Raw genomic sequence first — 21362 nt, 5'->3', positions numbered from 1 at the left:
AACGGATGATCTCCGCATGTGGATCCCACTGTGAAACACAGAGTAGGTTAACGGATGATCTCCGCATGTGGATCCCACTGTGAAACACAGAGTAGGTTAACGGATGATCTCCGCATGTGGATCCCACTGTGAAACACAGAGTAGGTTAACGGATGATCTCCGCATGTGGATCCCACTGTGAAACAGAGTAGGTTAACGGATGATCTCCGCATGTGGATCCCACTGTGAAGCATGGAGAAGTTGCTTTGCTGGTGACACTGTGATTTATTTAGAATTCAAGGCACACAAACAGCATGGCTACCACCACATTCTGCAGCAAATCACCTTCCATTCTAGTTTGCTCTTAGTGGGACCATCATTTGTTTTTCAACAGGACAATGACCCAAAACACACCTCCAGGCTGTGTAAGGGCTATTTGACCAAGGAAAGTGATGGTGTGCTGCATCAGATGACCTGGCCTCCACAATCACCTGACCTTCACCCAATTGAGATGTTTTTTTTTTAGTTAACTAGGCAAGTCAGTTAAGAACAAATTCTTATTTTCAATGACGGCCTAGGAACAGTGGGTTAACTGCCTTGTTCAGGGGCAGAAAGACACATTTTTACCTTGTCGGCTTGGGGATTTGATCTGGCAACCTTTTGGTTACAAGTCCAATGCCTTAAGCACTATGCTACCTGCTGCCAGATAGCCTAGTGTATGGCTAAGGTGTATGTAAACTTCCGACTTCAACGGTATATTTATTTTTCAATCATATTTTTGGGAGTGGCGGCAATAATTGCTGCTGCTATGTAAATAGCAGCAGCTAAATGTATATAGGGGAAACACTGCACACACACTCACAGGAAAGCTCACAATAACAAGCAGCTGTTCTAACAAGGAGCTCTCCACTACAGAGTGTTTCAGACTCTTCACACCTCCCTCAGGGAATGAGAGAGAGGGAGGGAGGTAGACAGAGTTAGAAAGAAGGAAAGGGCAAAAGAGAACTGTAGGGTAATAGAAGATCATTTTATTAAGCAATATTATTTCAGGATTCAAGTTGCAACAGGAAATCAGAGATAGAGGGAAGAGGAGAGAGTTGTTTATGGATGGAGGGAGATAAGAGGGTTAAATGTGGATAAATGGTACATGCAATTGAGGGAGAGAGAAAGGAGAACGAGAGAAGAACGAGAGAGAGAGAGAAGAACGAGAGAGAGAGAAGAACGAGAGAGAGAGAAGAACGAGAGAGAGAGAAGAACGAGAGAGAGAGAAGAACGAGAGAGAGAGAACAGAGAGAGAGAGAAGAACGAGAGAGAGAGAACAGAGAGAGAACAGAGAGAGAACAGAGAGAGAACAGAGAGAGAACAGAGAGAGAACAGAGAGAGAACAGAGAGAGAACGAGAGAACAGAGAGAGGGGAAGAGAGAGATGGGAGGCTGAGTTACAATACTTGCCTGTGACGGGTGGGCTGGCCTGGGCCGGGTCTCTTCAATAGTCCTCTGTACCCGCTCATCTCAACCATCTGTGTGTGTGTGGTGTGTGTGTTTTTCAGAGTGTCAGTGAAGGCAGTCCCGTGCCCGACTCCACACAAACACTGGCCTTGTGTCAGCCTTGCCCCCCACCCCTCACCTCCGTCAACTCGTCAGACCCGTTGCATTCCCCATGCAGGAAAAACAGTCGGGCCACAAAAGCCCAACGGGCCATTACGACCCAGCAAAACACAAGGGCCACAGAGGTCACATGGAACTGGGGCCCACACTGGACTAGTGTAATGTGTATACAGTACGTGGTCTATTTTGGCATGGAGCGGTCAAACTCTTCTCCGGCTGCCACACAAACACTCACACCCAAGTACATGCATTTATATAGCAAACCCAGGATACCCATAATGCATGTAGTCCAGCCCACCAGACATAACCACAGGGGTCAAACTAAAGTCACACACCAACACACAAACAACCCCTGCTGTAGATAACCAATGAGTAGAATCATGGTATTCTAGTCTCTAGAAAGAATCTCACTGCTATCTGTTCTTCTAATTTAACACATATAGTTCTCCAACTGACACCGCCTACTACACTCACATGTCAAATGAGAGAGAACGAGGTCTACGTAAACTCTTCATTTTATCATAGTCAAAGATCATTATTCAAAGCATCCTCCCACACACACACACACTCCAGGGAAAAACCACATATGCAAAGTAGTCATGCCCCATCAGATTCTGTGAAACGGGGCTTGTAAACAAAGTGAGAGAAAATAAGATCTCAGCTCAGACACCACGTTCCCATCTCTTTTCTCCCCATCTCACTGACACCCTCTCTCTCTTCCTCAAACTGGAGCCACAACTCCTGAATATTAAGTGATTGTGATTATAGGACACGCCCCATTCCCTGACTGTCAAATGAGCGTCAAGCAGATGCGCACTGACAGGATGTGGCCGCTATGTCCCTTCCTGTTTTAACCCTCAACGCCGTGACGACGCAACCACAACGAAACCGGTTCAGCTCTGGCCTCTGACACAATCAGCTCATTTAACAAAAACAAACATTGAGGAAGTACCCCTCTATGAGCAAATGTGACAACCAAAGAGGACATCTGATAAGTGTGTGTGAGCTATGAGGAGGCAGGGTGAGAGTTCAAAGTTCCTCAATAGTCTAAAGGCATCCTCTCCTCCTCTTAATAATATTCACTCATCTGACAAACAGGGTAGTTGAGAGAAATATTACCGATGCCTTAAGGTGATTAAGCCCCTACGTACAAACGTTAGCCTATATGTGCGTGCCATTTTACTAGGAGAAACAGACAAACAGCCTGATACCTATTTCTATATGAGAATAGTAGGCTGTGGCAGAAACAGGGAAGTTGAGCTATCCTCTTTCAAAGCAACACTGATTGATGAAGAGGTATTGTAACGTTGCTGTCGAAGCACAATGCTAGGAGTGTCTTCAAACCAGTCGCTGGCTCCAGACTAGCTATAAAGAAATCCCAAACTGTCTCTGCTCCCGATAATGATCAGACAGACTGAACTAGCAGACCGAGAACATCAGGAACAAACATATAAAGATAACACCAAACTGTCTTGAATGTAACACAATCTACACACACACACACACACACACACACACACACAAAGTCTTCCTGTGTGTCGCTCTCTCAGAAAAAGGCACGCAAGCACACACCGACTCCAACACTCTATTGAGCTGACTGTTGCTAGGGACACTGCTCTAGTAAGTGATACAGTGTCCTTCGTCCGTCCGTTCAGGTTGTAACTCCAGCTCTCATTCACCCGGAGTTATTTTACATTTGCATTCAAACCAATTGCTGCTATCTGCACTGTTGCTGTATATGCATTGAATTGAGTACCACAACATGCATCGGCAATAGGTTCCTATATTATCACTATACTGTATGTATAGTAATAGATCTACCATGGTCCTTTATACGGTCTAGTCACACATGCAGTACAATAACCTTATAAAATGGGTAGTGGCACACTGTAGAGGACTGTTAATAATATCACCAGAACGCTGCATTAAGAATAGGCACCGTAGAAGGGTTTCCTAGGATTGTATGTGGAAGGGTTCACATATCAACCAAAGTCATAGCAGTGAAAATAATCCAACTATATATCAAAACACACAACAAAAAAAGTTTGAGCTCCCTTTCCATGAATGGAGAGTGCCGTGCCAGTCCACTTTAGAGCTTAGACAGTCAAACTTGGTATTGGAGAATCATAATTAATTACTGTGACTACAGGTCACGTGGAATTTGACTGCCTTCCTGACTCGTGACCGCCGGTGTGGCAGTAATACGGTCACCGCAACAGCCCTAGTCACGTCTGGAGGAAACCTGATACCATCCCTACGATGAAGCATGGTGGTGGCGGCATCATACTGTGGGGATGTTTTTCAGCAGCGGGGACTGGGAGACTAGTCAGGATCGAGGGAAAGATGAACGAAGCAAAGTACAGAGATATCCTTGATGAAAACCTACTCCCGAGCGGACCTCCGACTGGGGCAAATACTTATGTCATATTTCAAAGAAATAACTAAAAACTTGATTTTGCTTTGTCATTATGGGTTATTGTGTGGAGATTGATTCAATTGTCCCCCCCCCCCTCCTCATCAATTGTAGAATAAGGCTACAACGTAACAAAATGTGGAACAAGTCAAGGGGTCTGAATACTTTCCGAATGCACTGTAAATGTGTCCAACAGGACTTTAATGCCCACATTTGGCTTCACATTACATATTTCTCTGTCACACGCAAAGCTCTCAGAGACGGAACATTGCTTATCGAGTTCATTGGATGCAATAGATCTGGCTAGGAGCCAGAAGCAATGACCCTTTACCACAGAACACTTCTTTGGTATGTATACACACATCTCTATGTACACTGTTCACACATAAGCACGACACCTGCACACACCATGATGAGTGAGCCATAGCGCCATAGTCAGAGACTCAGTCACAGCCCCATGTTACTACAGAAGGTCATATTTGTAGATCATAGAAGTCTGGAGGAGAGCCACTACAGTTTTCCTCCTGGGGATTTACAAAACAGACATTTGAACACAGGCCAGAACTAAGGATGGAGAACAGCTGAGCAGTGACTTACTTACTAAAGCAGTGAACTAGGACACAAATCCAGGTTTTGTGATTAGACAGAAAAGTGAAACCCCATGGTGGCTAGGCTACGTAGTGTTCACCCAGCAGCTTTTCCCAAACTGTTCTGGCAGATTTCCAACATTCTCCGCCTGTCAGGACACTACCCTCCCAGTTTCCAGCGCACTCAGCGCAATGCATTCCAGCACGCACGTGTCCTTTACAATGACCTTTTACCATACAGTGCATTCAATACTCCTCTGTAAACTGGTCATCTCTGTATACCCATTAGTTGATGCTTATTTATAAAACCCTCTCAGGCCTCACTCCCTCTGAGAAACCTCCACATAAAACCCCCGTTCTGACAGTCACATTCTGTTAAAGGTCCCCAAAGAACACACATCCCGGGTCGCTCCTTTTTTCAGTTCGCTACAGCTAGTGACTGGAACAAGTTGCAAAAACTGTTTTATCTCAATCTCTTCATTCAAAGACTCAATTGTTTTATTTATTTTATTTTAATTTAACCAGGTAGGCTAGTTGAGAACACCTTTATTTAACCAGGTAGGCCAGTTGAGAACACCTTTATTTAACCAGGTAGGCCAGTTGAGAACACCTTTATTTAACCAGGTAGGCCAGTTGAGAACACCTTTATTTAACCAGGTAGGCCAGTTGAGAACACCTTTATTTAACCAGGTAGGCCAGTTGAGAACAAGTTCTCATTTACAACTGCAACCTGGCCAAGATAAAGCAAAGCAGTGCGACAAAAACAGAGTTACACATGGGATAAACAAACATACAGTCAATAACACAATAGAAAATCTGTATACAGTGGATGCAAATGAGGTAAGACAATAAATAGGCCATAGTGGCGTAGTATTTTAATATTTACAGATGGGCTGTGTACAGATGCAGCGATCGGTAAGCTGCTCTGACAGCTGATGCTTGAAGTTAGCGAGGGAGATATAGGTCTCCAACTTCAGTGATTTCTGCAATTCGTTCCAGTCACTGGCAGCAGAGAACTGGAAGGAAAAGGCAGTCAAAGGAGGAATTGGCTTTGGGGGTGACCAGTGAAATATACCTGCTGGAGCGCGGGCTACGGGTGGGTGTTGCTATGGTGACCAGTGAGCTGAGATAAGGCGAAGCTTTACCTAGCAAAGACTTATTGATGACCTGCAGCCAGGGAGTTTGGCGACGAATATGTAGCGAGGGCCAGCCAATGAGAGCAAACAGGGCGCAATCGTGGGTAGTATATGGGGCTTTGGTGACATAACAGATGGCACTGTGATAGACTACATCTAATTTGCTGAGTAGAGTTTGGGAGGCTATTTTGTAAATGACATCGCATCGCCGAAGTCAAGGATCGGCAGTTTTACTAGGGTATGTTTGGCAGCATAAGTGAAGGAGGCTTTGTTGCGAAATAGGAAGCCGATTCCAGATTTAATATGAGTCTGGAAGGAGAGTTTACAGTCTAGATAGACACCTAGGTATTTATAGTTGTCCACGTATTCTAAGTCAGAACCGTCCAGAGTAGTGATGCAAGGCGGGCACGAGCAGGGATCGGTTGGAGAGCATGCATTTAGTTTAACTAGCGTTTAAGAGCAGTTGTAGGCCACGTAAGCAGTGTTGTATGGCAATGAAGCTCAGTTAACAGTGTCCAAAGAAGGGCCAGATGTGTACAGAATGGTGTGGTCTGCGTAGAGGTGGATCAAAGAATCACCCGCAGCAAGTTACACATCATTGATGTGTAAGAGAAAAGAGTCGGCCCGAGAATTGAACCCCCAGAGGTCCGGAAAACAGGCCCTCCGATTTTACACACTGAACTCTATCGGAGAAGTAGTTAGTGAACCAGGCGAGGCAGTCATTAGAGAAACCAAGGCTGTTGAGTCTACCGATAAGAATAGGGTGATTGACAGAGTCAAAAGCCTTGGCCAGGTCGATGAAGACGGCTGCACAGTACTGTTTTTTTTATCGATAGTGGTTATGATATTGTTTAGGACCTTGTGGCTGAGGTGCACCCGTGACCTGCTCAGAAACCGGATTGCATAGTGGATTGCATAGTGGAGAGGGTACGGTGGGATTCGAGATGGCCGGTGATCTGTTTTTTCACTTGGCTTTCGAAGACTTTAGAAAGGCAGGATGGATATAGGTCTATAACAGTTTGGGTCTAGAATGTCTCCCCCTTTGAAGAGGGGTAGACCGCGGCCGATTTCCAATCTTTAGGATTCTCAGACGATATGAGAGAGGTTGAACAGACTGATAATAGGGGTTGCAACAATGGCGGCAGATAATTTTAGGAAGATGGGGTCCAGATTGTCTAGCCCAGCTGATTTGTAGGGGTCCAGATTCTGTAGCTCTTTCAGGACATCAGCTGTCTGGATTTGGGTGAAGGAGAAGCGGGGGTGGTGGGTGTTTGGGCCAGTTGCTGCGGGGGGTGCAGAGCTGTTGGCCGCGGTAGCCAGGTGGAAAGCGTGGCCAGCCGTAGAGAAATGCTTATTGAAATTCTTGATTATCGTGGATTTATCAGTAGTGACAGTGTTTCCTACCCTCAGTGCAGTGGGCAGCTGAGAGGAAGTGGTCTTATTCTCCATAGACTTTAGTGTACCAAACTTTTTGGAAGTAGTGCTGCTGGATGCAAATTTCTGTTTGAAAAGCTAGCATTTGCTTTCCTAACTGACTGTGTATACTGGTTCCTGGCTTCCCTGTAAAGTTGCATATTGCGGGGACTATTCGAAGCTAGTGCAGAGCGCCACAGGATGTTTTTGTGCTGGTCAAGGGCAGTCAAGTCTGGAGTGAACCAAGGGCTATATCTGTTTTTAGTTCTACATTTTCTGAAAGGGGCATGCTTATTTAAGATTGTGAGGTAGGCACATTTGAAGAACAACCAGGCATACTCTACTGATGGGATGAGGTCAACATCCTTCCAGGGCAATTAGAAAGGTCTGCTCACAGAAGTGTTTTAGGGAGCATTTGACAGTGTTGAGGGGTGGTCGTTTGACCGCAGACCCATAACGGATGCAGGGAATGAGGCAGTGATCGCTGAGATCCTGGTTGAAAACAGCAGAGGTGTATTTGGAGGGCAAGTTGGTCAGGATGATATCTATTAGGGTGCCCATGTTTACGGATTTGGGGTTGTACCTGGTAGGTTCCTTGATAATTGGTGTGAGATTGAGGGCATCTAGCTTAGATTGTAGGACGGCCGGGGTGTTAAGCATATCCCAGTTTAGGTCACCTAACAGTACTAACTCTGACGATAGATGGGGGGGCCATCAATTCACATATGGTGTCCAGGGAACCGCTGGGAGCTGAGGGGGGTCTATAACAAGCAGCAACAGTGAGACTTATTTCTGGAGAGATGGATTTTTAAAAGTAGTAGCTCGAACTGTTTGGGCATAGACCTGGATAGTATGACAGAACTCTGCAGACTCTCTACAGTAGATTGCAACTCTGCACCCTTTAGCAGTTCCATCTTGACGGAAAATGTAATTTTTGTCATTTTTGGTGGCCTTCCTAAGCCAGGATTCAGACACGGCTAGGACATCAGGGTTGGCGGAGTGTGCTGGAGCAGTGAAGAAAGCAAACTTAGGGAGGAGGCTTCTGATGTTAACATACATTAACCCATGGCTTTTCCGGTTACAGAAGTCAACAAATGAGAGCGCCTGGGGACACACAGGGCCTGGGTTAACCTCTACATCACCAGAGGAACAGAGGAGAAGTAAGATAAGGGTACGGCTAAAGGCTATAAGAACTGGTCGTCTAGCGCGTTCGGAACAGAGAGTAAAAGGAGCAGAATTCTGGGCGTGGTAGGATAGATTCATGGCATAATGCACAGACAAGGGCATGGTAGGGTGTGAGTACAGTGGAGGTAAACCTAGGCATTGAGTGACGATGAGAGGCTGCATCTCTGGAAGCACCAGTGGGTACGGTCTCCACGTGTGGGGGGGGTGGGGCATGTAGAGCGGGACTAGGGGCTCCGCAGTAAAACAAAAAAACAAATGAGAGCTACCCTAAACAACAGTATACAAGGCATAGTGGCATTTGAGGGATGCATAAAGCAATCACGGGTGTTGATTGGGAGGTCTAAGACAACAATGGGTAAACAACTAGGACAACAACCACGGGTAAATGGTGATGAATGGGCAGAGAGTGTCAGTTCAAATCAAATTTATTTGTCACATACACATGGTTAGCAGATGTTAATGCGAGTGTAGCGAAATGCTTGTGCTTCTAGTTCCGACAATGCAGTAATAACCAATGAGTAATCTAACCTAACAATTCCAAAACTACTACCTTATACACACACAAGTGTAAAGGGATAAAGAATATGTACATAAAGATATATGAGTGATGGTACAGAACGGCATAGGCAAGTTAGCTACACACTGAGTTCGAGGCTGGGGCGACAGATAACAAAATGAAGTTCCGTGTTCATAAACAGTCCAACAGGCATCAGCTGTGTGGCTGAGTGATCATAGGGTCCAATAAGCAGCAATGGACGAAACAGGGAGCCGCTCGGCAGTCGTCACCAAGCTAGGCGAGCGGGAGACACGGCGCTCAGATTTAGCGGCCCGGGGCTAGTAGCTGGGTCCTCACCGACATCAACGACGCAGAGGTTGGTTGAGGGCACATCGGCCGAAATACGTCAGCAGACCAGTCGTGATGGATCGGCAGGACTCCGTGTCGACAAAGGGTCCAGGCAAATTGGCAAGAGAGGTATTGTTGTTGGTGCACTTCATTTGCTAGCCGGAGGATAGGGCCTAGCTCAAGGCTAACTTGTGCTTGCTTCTGGACAAGGGCGTTAGCCACAATAGCCAATCATGGACACTCTTACTGACAGTTGTGGCTGCTTTGCGTGATGTATTGATGTCTCTACCTCCTTGCCCTTTGTGCTGTTGTCTGTAACCAATGTTTGTACCATGTTATGTGCTGCTGCCATGCTATGTTGTCGTCATAGGTCTCTTTTCATGTAGTGTTGTCTCTCGTCATGTGTGTTTTGTCATATATTTTAATTACATTTTTTATTTTTAATCCCAGCCTGTCCCCGCAGGAGGCCTTTTGGTAGACCGTCATTGTAAATACGATTTTTTTCTTAACCGACTTGCCCAGTTAAATAAAGGTTAACTAAAATAAAATTCTGAAAGTATTCAGACCTTGGACTTTACCCACATTTTATTACAGCATTATTCTAAAATGGATTAGACTTGTTTCCCCCGTCAGTCTACACACAATACCCCATAAATGTTCACACACCTACTCATTCCCAGATTTTTCTTCGTTTTTAAACATTTCTACATTGTAGAATAATAGGGAAGTCATCAAAACTATGAAGAAAAAAAACACATATGGAATCATGTAAGTAATCAAAAATTGTTCAACAAATAAAAAATATATATGTTTTATTTTTGAGATTCTTCAAAGTAGCCACCCTTTGGCTCGACAGCGTTGAACACTCTTGGAATTATCTCAACCAGCTTCATGAGGCAGTTACCTGGAACGCATTGTTGATTTGTTCATTTTTTTTCCTTCTTAATGCGTTTGAGCAGAAGATAGCCCTATTTGGTAAAAGATCAAGTCCAAATGATGGCAAGAACAGCTCAAATAAGCAAAGAGAAATGACAGTCAATCAATACGTTAAGACATGAAGATCAGTCAATCCAAAATATTTAAAAGAACTTTGAAAGTTTCTACAAGTGCAGTCGCAAAAACCATCAAGCGATATGATGAAACTGGTTCTCATGAGGACCGCCACAGGAAAGACCCAGAGTTACCTCTGCTGTAGAGGACAAGTTCATTAACTGAACCTCAAATTGCAGCCCAAATAAATGCTTCACAGATGCTGCATGTGTGGTTCCCACCGTGAAGCATGGAGGTGGTGTGATGGTGCATTGCTGGTGACACTGTCAAAGATTTATTTTGAATTCAAGGCACACTTAACCAGCATGGTTACCACAGCATTCTACAGCGATACGCCATCCCATCTGGATTTACGCAAAGTGGGACTATCATTTGTTTTCAACAGAACAATGACCCAACACACATCCAGGCTCTGTAAGGGCTACTTGACCAAGGAGATTGATGGAGTGCTGCATCAGATGACCTGGCCTCCACAATCACCCGACCTCAACCCAATTGAGATGGCTTGGGATGAGTCGGACCGCAGAATGAAGGAAAAGCAGCCAACAAGTGCTCAGCATATGTGGGAACTCCTTCAAGATTGTTGGAAAAGCACTCCAGGTAAAGCTGGTTGAAAGAATACCAAGAGTGTGCACAGCTGTCATCAAGGCAAAGGGTGGCTACTTTGAAGAATCTCAAATATATTTTGATTTGTTTAACACTTTTTTGGTTACTAAATAATTCCATGTGTTATTTCATAGTTTTGATGTCTTCACTATTATTCTACAATGTAGAAATGAGTAAAGATATACAGTACCTTCAGAAAGTATTCACACCCATTGACTTTTTACACATGTTTTTGGTTTTACAGCCTGAATTTAAAATTGATTAAATTGAGATTGTTTTGTCACTTGCTTAAATACACTACCCCATAATGCCAAGGTGGAATTATGCCTTTTGAATTTCCATAGTTTTTTCAAATTAAAACTGAAAAGCTGAAATGTCTTGAGTCAATAAGTATTCAACCCCTTTGTTATGGTAAGCCTAAAGTTTAGAAGTAAACATTTGCTTAACAAGTCACATAAGTTGCATGAACTCACTACGTGCAATAATAATGTTTTACATGATTTCTGAATGACTCTCTTATCTCTGTACCCCACACATATAATTATCTGTAAGGTCCTTCAGTCGAGATTTAACCACAAAGACCAGGGAGGTTTTCCAATGGCTGCAAAGAAGCGCACCTACTGGCAGATGGCTAAAAACAAAGCTGAATATCCCTTTAAGCATGGAGAAGTTATTAATTACACTTTGGATGGTGTATCAATACATCCAGTCACTACACAAATACAGGCTTCCTTCCTATCTCAGTTGCCGGAGAGGAATAAACCACTCAGCGATTTCACCATGAGCCAATGGTGACTTTAAAACAGTTAGAGTTTAATGGCAGTGACAGGAGAAAACTGAGGGTGGATCAACAACATTGTAGTTACTCCACAATACGTGAAAAGAAGCCTGTATAGAATACAAATATTTAAAATATATATAAATAAATAACATGCATCCTGTTTACAACAAAGCCCTAAAGTAATACTGCAAAAAAATATGGCAAAGCAATTCGCTTTTTGTCCTGAATACAAAGTGTTAGTCGTATTGGATTTGCCCAAAACATATGAGTACCACTCTCCATATTTTCAAGCATAGTGGTGGCTGAATCATGTTAGAGGTATTCTTGTAATCGTTAAGAACTGGGGAGTTTTACAGAATAAAAATATTTATGGAATGGCGCTAAGCACAGACAAAATCCTAGAGGAAACCTGGTTCAGAATTTTGAAAATAATAAAAATGGGAAGATGTTGCACAACTCCGGTGTAAAGCTCTTGGAGATTTACCCAAAGATTCAGCTGTAATCACTGGCAAAGTGCTTCTACAAAGTATTTACTCAGGAGTGTGAACACCTGTGTAAATTAGATATTTCTGTATTTCATTTTCAATAAGTTTACAAAAAATTTTAAAAACATGTTTTCACTTTCATTGTGGGGTATTTTGTATAGATTGGTGAGAAAAAATCTATTTAATCCATTTTGAATTCAGGCTGTAACAGCAAAAATTGTGGAATAAGTCAAGGGGTATGAATACTTTCTGAAGGCACTGTATTTGCCTGGTGCTTTTCCTAAAGACAAATACATGCAGGTCTTACCTGCGGTCTCCTGGAGGCTCTTATTCCCTGTGGCTCTCCTCCATGCTAGTGGCGTCTGGGGAGGTGGAGGGACACTGCATCTGGGGGGAGAAGGAACAACATCAGTATGTGTGTGTGTGTGTGTGTGTGTGTGTGTGTGTGTGTGTGTGTGTGTGTGTAGGAGATCAGTTACAGAGAATCAACAGGAGGTACCAAATAACATTGTTGCCACATGCTTCATAAATATCAGCTGTAGACTAACAGTGAAATGTTTACTTATGGATCCCTTTCCCAACACTGCAAAGTGACAGAGTAATAAATACAGTGAATAACAACAATAGCATGGCTATATACAGGGAGTACAAGTACCGAGTCGATGTGCAGGGGAACAAGGTAATTGAGGTAGCTATATACATATAGGTACAGTTGAAGTCGAAAGTTTACGAATCATTAAAACTCATTTTTTTCAACCACTCCACAAATTTCTTGCTAACAAACTATAGTTTTGGCAAGTCGGTTAGGACATCTACTTTGTGCATAACACAAGTCATTTTTCCAATAATTGTTTACAGATTATTTCACTTAATCGCAATTCCAGTGGGTCAGAAGTTACATACACTGAGTTGACTGTGCCTATAAACAGCTTGGAAAATTCCAGAAAATAATGTCATGGCTTTAGAAGCTTCGGATAGGCTAATTGACATCATTTCAGTCAATTGGAGGTCTACCTGTGGATGCATTTCAAGGCCTTACCTTCAAACTCAGTGCCTCTTTGCTTGATATCATGGGAAAATCAAAAGAAATCAGCCACGACCTCAAAAAAAAAAATGGGAGACCTCCACAAGTCTTTATTTTTTTATTGTACCTTTATTTAACTAGGCAAGTCAGTTAAGAACACATTCTTATTTTCAATGACGGCCTAGGAACAGTGGGTTAACTGCTTGTTCAGGGGCAGAACGACAGATTTGTACCTTGTCAGCTTGTGGGGGTTTGAACTTGCAACCCTCTGGTTACTAGTCCAATGCTCTAACCACTAGGCTACCATAGTCTGGTTCATCCTTGGGAGCAATTTCCAAATGCCTAAAGGTACCATCTGTACAAACAATAGTACTCAAGTATAAACACCATGGGACCACACAGCCGTCATAACGCTCAGGAAGAGGTACAAAAGTATCTATATCCACAGTAAAACAAGTCCAATATTGACATAACCTGAAGCTCAGTAAGGAAGAAGCCACTGCTCCAAAACCACCATAAAAAAGCCAGACTACGGTTTGCAACTGGAGATGGGGACAAAGATCAAACTTTTTGGAGAAAAGTGCTCTGGTCTGATGAAACTGTTTGGCCATAATGACCATCATTATGTTTGGAGGAAAAAGGGGAGGCTTGCAAGCCAAAGAACACCATCCCAACCATGAAGCACGAGGGTGGGAGCATCATGTTGTGGGGGTGCTTTGCTGCAGGAGGGACTGGGACTTAAAGCTTGGTCGCAAATGGGTCTTCCAAATGGACAATGACCCCATGCACACTTCCAAAGTTGTGGCAAAATGGTTTAAGGACAACAAAGTCAAGGTATTGGAGTGGCCATCACAAAGCCCTGACATCAATCCTATAGAAAATGTGTGGGCAGAACTGAAAAAGCGTGTGCGAGCAAGGAGGCCTACAAACCTGACTCAGTTACACTAGTTCTGTCAGGAGGAAGGGGCCAAAATTCACCATTCCCCATTTATTGTGGGAAGCTTGTGGAAGGCTACCCGAAACGTTTGACCCAAGTTCGACACAATTTAAAAGCAACACTACCAAATACTAATTGAGTGTATGTAAACTTCTGAACCACTGGGAATGTGATGAAAGAAATAAAAGCTGAAATAAATCAATCATTCTCGTTACGATTACTCTGACATTTCACATTATTAAAATAAAGTGGTGATCCTAACTGACCTACGACAGGGAACTTTTACTCTGATTAAATGTCAGGAATTGTGAAAACGGAGTTTAAATGTATTTGGCTAAGGTGCATGCAAACTTCCGACTTCAACTGTAGGGGTAAAGTGACTAGGCAACAGAATAGATAATAGACAGCAGCAGCAGTGTATGTGGGGTGTGTGTGCAAGTATGTGTGAGCATAGAGTCCATTCAAGTAGTCCGGGTACCCATTTGATTAGCTATTTATCAGTCTTGTTTAGCAGTCTTATGGCTCCGGGTAGAAGCTGTTCAGGGTCCTGTTGGTTCTAGGCTTCAAGCACTGGTACCGCTTGCCATGCGGTAGCAGAGAGAACAGTCTATGGATTTGGTGGCTGGGGTCTGACAATTGTTTTGGGCCTTCCTCTGATACACCCTGGTATTAAGGTCCGGGGTGGCAGGGAGCCCGGCCCAAGTGATGCATTGGGCTGTACTCCCCACCCTCTGTAGCGCCTTGCGGTCGGGTGCCTTGCACATGCCTGAATGCCTGCAGGCTACCTGCCCTTCGTCTCTCAAGCATAGGTTACTATAGCCTACTGAAGACATAAGAGTGGTTCAGAAATTAGGGAGAGGTGTTCACTTATTTTAATGCAAGGTAAGGATACTATAGTTATCACGTTTCACAGTGGATTTATTAACTACAATAAAGGTAAAACCTTTTTTAAATTCTGGTGCTGCTCTGCACACACAAGCTTGTTAGCTGGGTAGCTAATGTTTGCTCTGGTTCAACGTTAAAGTCATTCAAGGTCAAACACATTCGAAGTTCCTCCATAATTCAGGACCTAATCCACATAATGCATGTCATAACAAGACGCCCAGTGCTTCAAAGCAAGCTTCCTCCATCCTCTCTCACGCCTCACCCGCAAAATGTCTATTACACCTCCCGCCCAGCACCGATTGGCAGCACAGTGTGTGTGTGCTCGTCTTTCATTATGATTAAACTATGCTATTACGGCAAAATTCAAATTTCCGATACAAAATATATCTTACCCGCACCATCGATTTCAAATGTTAAAAAATTACTGAAATAAAGCGTTACTTTTTTGTTCTTCATTAGAACCAGTTCAGAATTTTAATTTGCTGGTCAGAACAGTACAGGGAAAAAATGGTTATGTTCAAACCAAAATGAATCATTTTTGGTTCCAACCCCTGGTGTGGACCATGTTAATTCCTTAGTAATGTGTACACAGACCCCCTGCACTACAGCCCTATCGATCAGTTTGATGTAGTCCACGATCAGCTCCTTTGTCTTGCTGATGTTGAGGGAGAGGTTGTTGTCCTGGCACCACACTGCCAGGTCTCTGATCTCCTCCCTATAGACTGCTTCATTGTTGTTGATCAGGCCCATCACCTTCGTATTGTCGGCAAACTTAATGGTGTTGGAGTCGTGCGTGGCAATAGTCATGGGTGACCAGCGAGTACAGGAGTGGACTAAGCACACACACCCCTGAGGGGCCCCTGTGTTGAGGGTTAGCGTGGTGAATGTGTTGTTGCCTACACTCACCACCTGGGGGCAGCCCACCTGCAAGTCCAGGATCCAGTTGCTGAGGAAGGAGTTCAGTCCCAGGGTGCTGAACTTGGTGATGAGCTTGGAGGGGACTATGGTGTTAAATGCTGAGCTGTAGTCAATGAACAGCATTCTTACATAGATAGGTATTCCTTTTGACCAGGTGGGTGAGGGCAGTGTGGAGTACAATAGAGATCGTGTCATCTGTGAATCTGTTGGGGCTGTATGCATATTTGAGTGGGTCCAGGGTGTCTGTGATGATGGAGCTGATGTGAGCCAGTCTTTTAAAGCATTTCATGGCTATAGATGTGAGTGTTACGGGATGATAGCCATTTAGGCAGGTTGCCTTGGCGTTCTTGGCCACAGTACTGTGGTGGTCTGCTTGAAACACATTGGTATTACAGACTGGGTTAGGGACAGGTTGAAAATGTCAGTGAAGACACTTGCCAGTTGGTCAGCGCATGCTCCGAGTACGCATCCTGGTATTCTGTCTGGCCCCGCGGCCTTGCGAATGTTGACCTGTTTAAAGGTCTTACTCACATCAGCTACGGAGAACGAGATCACACAGTCAGTGAGTGTTTGAGCGAGAAGACATGATGGGGTCCTTCTCAGAGAGTGAGACCATATATGTATGGCCCTTCAACCCAAGTGGCATTTCACTCCCTCAAAGGGGCTCCTCTTTTCTCTCCATTTAAGACAAAGGATATTGCAAGCGTTACAACTCAGATGTTTCTGTGGCTCACCCTCCCGCTCTCCATTCCCCTCCTAGCTCTCGCCCCTCTCCAGGGAAGGTCCACGTGAATATCATATATTTCAAACATAGCTGAGGCATCAAATTTCTCATAAGAGGGTACTTAGAGCTATGGTACACAGAATACAGTGGTAGAGGCCTACTGACATAATGTACCACAATATTATCCTGCTGTTTACATATGGCCCTGTATCACACCAGCTCCCGCGCTTCAAAGGGCTATATCCTCTCAATGACGGCAGAGGAAACGTAAACTCTGTGGTCTCGTAGATAAACATACTGCACACACACAGTCCGACTTCAAATATACAAACACTGAAGACAGACACGTAATACACACACGAGGAGGAAGGCTGCTGACTTCCTGTTTTTTCCCAATGGCAGATGGCTCATCTTGTTTTGGAGGGTGTGACCCTATGCAGCCCAGGAAAACAACAGAGTTTGTGTGTCTGTCTGTGTTCACTATGACAGTGTCACTCAGAATGGAGCATATCACCCACCTGTAAGGGACTGGATCAATTCAGAAAGACAGCGATGAACTGGGCGTAATGTAATATATTACAGACAGTCAAGCACACAGTCCATTCTGAGTTTCTCCAGAATAGGCTACAGAAATGGACAGCTAAAGATAGGTCACAAAAACAAGCAGACACGCACACACACACACCGCAAAAACCCCTATGAGAGGCAGACTCATGCTCATTCCAAGAACTGTGTGGCTGTAGCTGTACTGATAAGATGTTGTAGTCTGGAGAGTCAATGTTTAACTGACTGGATGGATTCATAGGGAGCTGGGCTTATCAAAGCTCTCAAATGATCACAAAACCCAATACATCCAACAGTTGTGTATTTCCCTGTCCGAATGTGCTTTTGTGTGCATGTGTCTAAGCATGCGGTTTACACCTGTCTGTCTGTGCGTCTGTCAGTCTCGGCCTGTCTGGCTGTACCAGGAAACTCAGATGCTAAACGTTAACCAACACACCAAACCTCTAGCAACAAATTTTGTCTGCTTCAACAGGGGTAGACTAACAGTGAAATGCTTACTTAAGGTATCTGTGACCAACAGATGCATATCTGTATTCCCAGTCATGTGAAATCCACAAATTAGGGCCTAAAAAAATGTATTTCAATTGACTGATATCTTTGAAATTGTTGCATGTTCCGTTTATATTTGTGTTCAGTGTATTTAGCAGTATTATGGCAGGGACAGTTATTGATTCATCCCTGTCTGGATGCACACGCCTCTACAAGCGATGAGACGAGAGAGATCCATCTCAGTAGAACGTCACTGGCGTCCGTCTAAGCTGCCTGGAACCACAGTAAAAAGGGGCCTTGTTCAAGCATGCTTTGCAGTCTAAGATAACACTGGGCTCTTCACTGAATCAATGGCTAACTAGCAGACAGGCTCATGGCGCTAGCCAAAAAATGCTAACGGTACGTAGCACAATGCACAAAGCAATGGTGGATGGCGCAGGTCTGGGTGCTGCATCTGTGCCGAGCGTGGATGCTTACGCAGACAAAGCCTTCACACGCATGCATACACTTCCTCAAAAAAGTCAATTAATTTAAGATAGATTTGAGTTGTCATTCATTTTGATGTTTTTGCAGAGGAGGTCTTCATTGCATCTGACGCGGATGTTTGGTGCAGTATTTCTCAAGTGAATTTTTTTGCATGAAGACAAGACATCTCTCGTTGAATGACAACCGGCACTGCATTGAATAATCCCTACTGTTGACCAAATCGCTGATGAGGGGGTTACCGACTTCGGCTTGCCTCGAGAAAAAAAATATTGTGCACCCGAACTGCCGAGAGAGAAAATGCAAAATGTCGTCATAATATATGCACGAATTGCTTCGGCTGGGAAGCATGTGGATGCCTTTATCCAATTATGATATTTGAGTTTTTCTTAATTAGGAAATGTATAACTTTTTCACTTTGAAAATGTAAAGTAGGTTGTGTAGATCTGGAGGGAAAAAAACTAATTGAATCCCTATTTAGATGAACCTTTTTCCCATTTTGCTACATTAAAATTCTAAGGGGAGTAGACTTTCTATAGGCCCTGTACGTAACAGCCCTCTTCACCTAGTCTAAAGAACACTGACTACATGACATGAAGACAGACACGCATCTCTCTCAACTAGATCTGAAGACCCACCAGCTAGGGACCCCTCTCAGTAGGTGTACCCTTCACATCCTCTCATCAACGACTCAGAGGCTCCTTTAGTTACACTAATCAAGAGCGCACACACACACACACACACACACACACACACACACACACTCTCACCAAACACACACACACACACACAGGTCCTCAAGAAGTCTTTACAGAAGACCCTGCGTCATCACTGCCTGGAAGTAAACAAAATACCTTGGTCTGCCAATCACAAACACAATACACAGCCATACTAGGACACCTATGAACCCTGCCCCTCGTGTATTACAGATGTACTCAGAATAACACACAGTACACAATCACCCACTTAAAGTCCATACATTTTAATTATCTAAGAAAACTGTGACGATGATGTTGTGTGAGAGGAGTGTCAGTGTGTGTGTGTGTCCTGGACTGTGTGAGACAGCTTGTGAACTTTCTCCGTCCTTCTCTCCGTCTAATTTTAGGGACCAATGTGAGACTGCCCCAAGATGGGAGGGGCTGTGTGTGTGTGTGTGAGAGAGTCTGATATAGTTGCCATAGCTCCCCTGGATGCTGTAAATCAGTTACCTTCTGCCTGAACAAAGGTCTGCCCCAGCCAAGGGTATGGTACACACACACACACACACACACACACACACACACACACACACGAGGATGAGATGGAGGAGTAGCAGACAAATAGTAAGAAAACATTTCCATGATGTCTGCTCACCAGGCGCAAATACTCCCACAATATACTCTACATGTCTACATTACAATCCACACCTGCACATTTTTGGTGTAGGTGTCACACACACACACCCCTAACCTGTAGGAGTGATATACAGTATTTGGCTAAGAGCAGCCAGAGGTCAGATGATAAACAACAGGCAGAACACCGGTATGTAGGCTGCAGGTAGCCGAGCGGTTAGAGCGTTGGGCCAGTAACCGCAAGGTCGCTGGTTTGAATACTAGAGCCGACAACGTGAAAAATCTGTCTATGTGCCCTTGAGCAAGGTACTTAAACCTAATTTTCTCCAGGGGTGCCATTTTACTACAGCTGACCCTGTAAAACAACACATTTCACTTAGGGATGCAGGATATAGTTGGTGAACATATCGGAATCGGCTAATATTATCTAAAAACGGCAACATCGGTATGGGCCCGATGTCTAGTTTAACGCTGATGTTAAAAACCGATGTCAAAGCTACCGTGCATACCTACCGTGCATACCTATTTAACGTAGGTACAGGACATAATGATGCCACGTAAAATTTAGCGCTACATGCGCAACACAGCATTCCTAACCTAGCCCACAATATCTGTGCTGTGTGGATCGAGCAGTCAAACAAGTCGAGCAGTCATTTGAAAGAGTAAGAACTTCAGCGAGACAAGTAATAGGTGAAATCCATTAAAGCCAAGATAATGGAATTCATTGCCCTTGACAATCAACCGTTCTCTATCGTGGGTGATGATGGTAGACACCACCAAGTGTGCTATTTTTCGATGTTGCCCACCCAGAGTTACACAGTTACACACTGCTATTAGCTTCACAACATACATACTATGGAACGCCATTTGGGTCTTTGCGTGTCAAAAATATATACAGTATGACTGTCAAAGATGTACAAAAAAGTACAAAAAAAGTCTGCAAACAAGCATACACCAGCCACAAACAATGTATTTACAATACCGCGTTGGATATAAAGCATCATTTGTTCAACTGCAACTTCTAGGGTAGCTAGCTTTAGCACCAATACAACCAGCCTGAAAACAATGACCAGTAGAAACTAGAGTAATTTTCATTATTCTTAGCAATGATTTAGGAAATCTTGTGAGCAAGTATTAGCTAGGTTGCCACTTGATGTTCGCCTATTGAAATTGAACTAGCCAGCTACTTAACCTTGTTGCCCACAGCTAACGTTATAAGCAGCCAGCTAGCTGGCTAGTGAGGCCCAACCGGACTGTGTTGTGAAGCTAGACACAATAATGATTAGGCCCAATAGTGGAATTTGCGGTTTGCCTTCAAAATAAAAGTATATAATTGACAGCGATGCAAATTAATACAAATAGTAGAATTATTCCATACTTTTATTTTGAAGGCTAACAGCCCACTATTGTGGCTAATCCTTATCGTGGCTCGCTTCACATAGATGGGTCCGACCACCATTAATTAAATAAGAACTGTCTTATAAATTAGGGTTATTTTAGATGACACCAAGCGATAGTCAGCTAGCTAACTATAGCTACTGAAACAGATATTTTGCTATGTTTTTGGGGAAGAACTACATTGTTTGCATCCATCAGCTAGCTAGCTTTTTTTATGACCAGCACTGTAGGTGCGCGAGACAACTTTACCAGCATCATAGCATACGTATTGATGAAATCATTGTGACATATGAAATACGAGTGATAGTTACTACACATCGATTACACTACATTACAAAAAATTTATTAACGTGCAGTCATATTCAGGTCCTGATGGGCCAACAAGCTTATTTGACACATCAAATAGTGTTACAGTGCCTTGCGAAAGTATTCGGCCCCCTTGAACTTTGCGACCTTTTGCCACATTTCAGGCTTCAAACATAAAGATATAAAACTGTTTTTTTTTTGTGAAGAATCAACAACA

The 21362-nt window shown here is 43.7% G+C and overlaps 1 protein-coding gene across 1 annotated transcript in view; it reads right to left on the bottom strand.

Annotated features, from left to right (window-relative positions):
- Window positions 1–21362, bottom strand: part of LOC109904887 (phosphatidylinositol 4,5-bisphosphate 3-kinase catalytic subunit beta isoform-like) — a 74956-nt gene that overhangs the window by 46109 nt on the left and 7485 nt on the right. The window contains exon 3 of the mRNA XM_031791105.1: window positions 12394–12473. The gene's annotated coding sequence lies outside the window, so the exon portion shown is untranslated. The remainder of the gene's footprint in view (window positions 1–12393; window positions 12474–21362) is intronic.

Source organism: Oncorhynchus kisutch, linkage group LG15 (assembly GCF_002021735.2).
Source record: "Oncorhynchus kisutch isolate 150728-3 linkage group LG15, Okis_V2, whole genome shotgun sequence".
NCBI classification, from domain to species: domain Eukaryota; kingdom Metazoa; phylum Chordata; class Actinopteri; order Salmoniformes; family Salmonidae; genus Oncorhynchus; species Oncorhynchus kisutch.
This window is presented reverse-complemented; position numbering and strand designations above follow the sequence as displayed.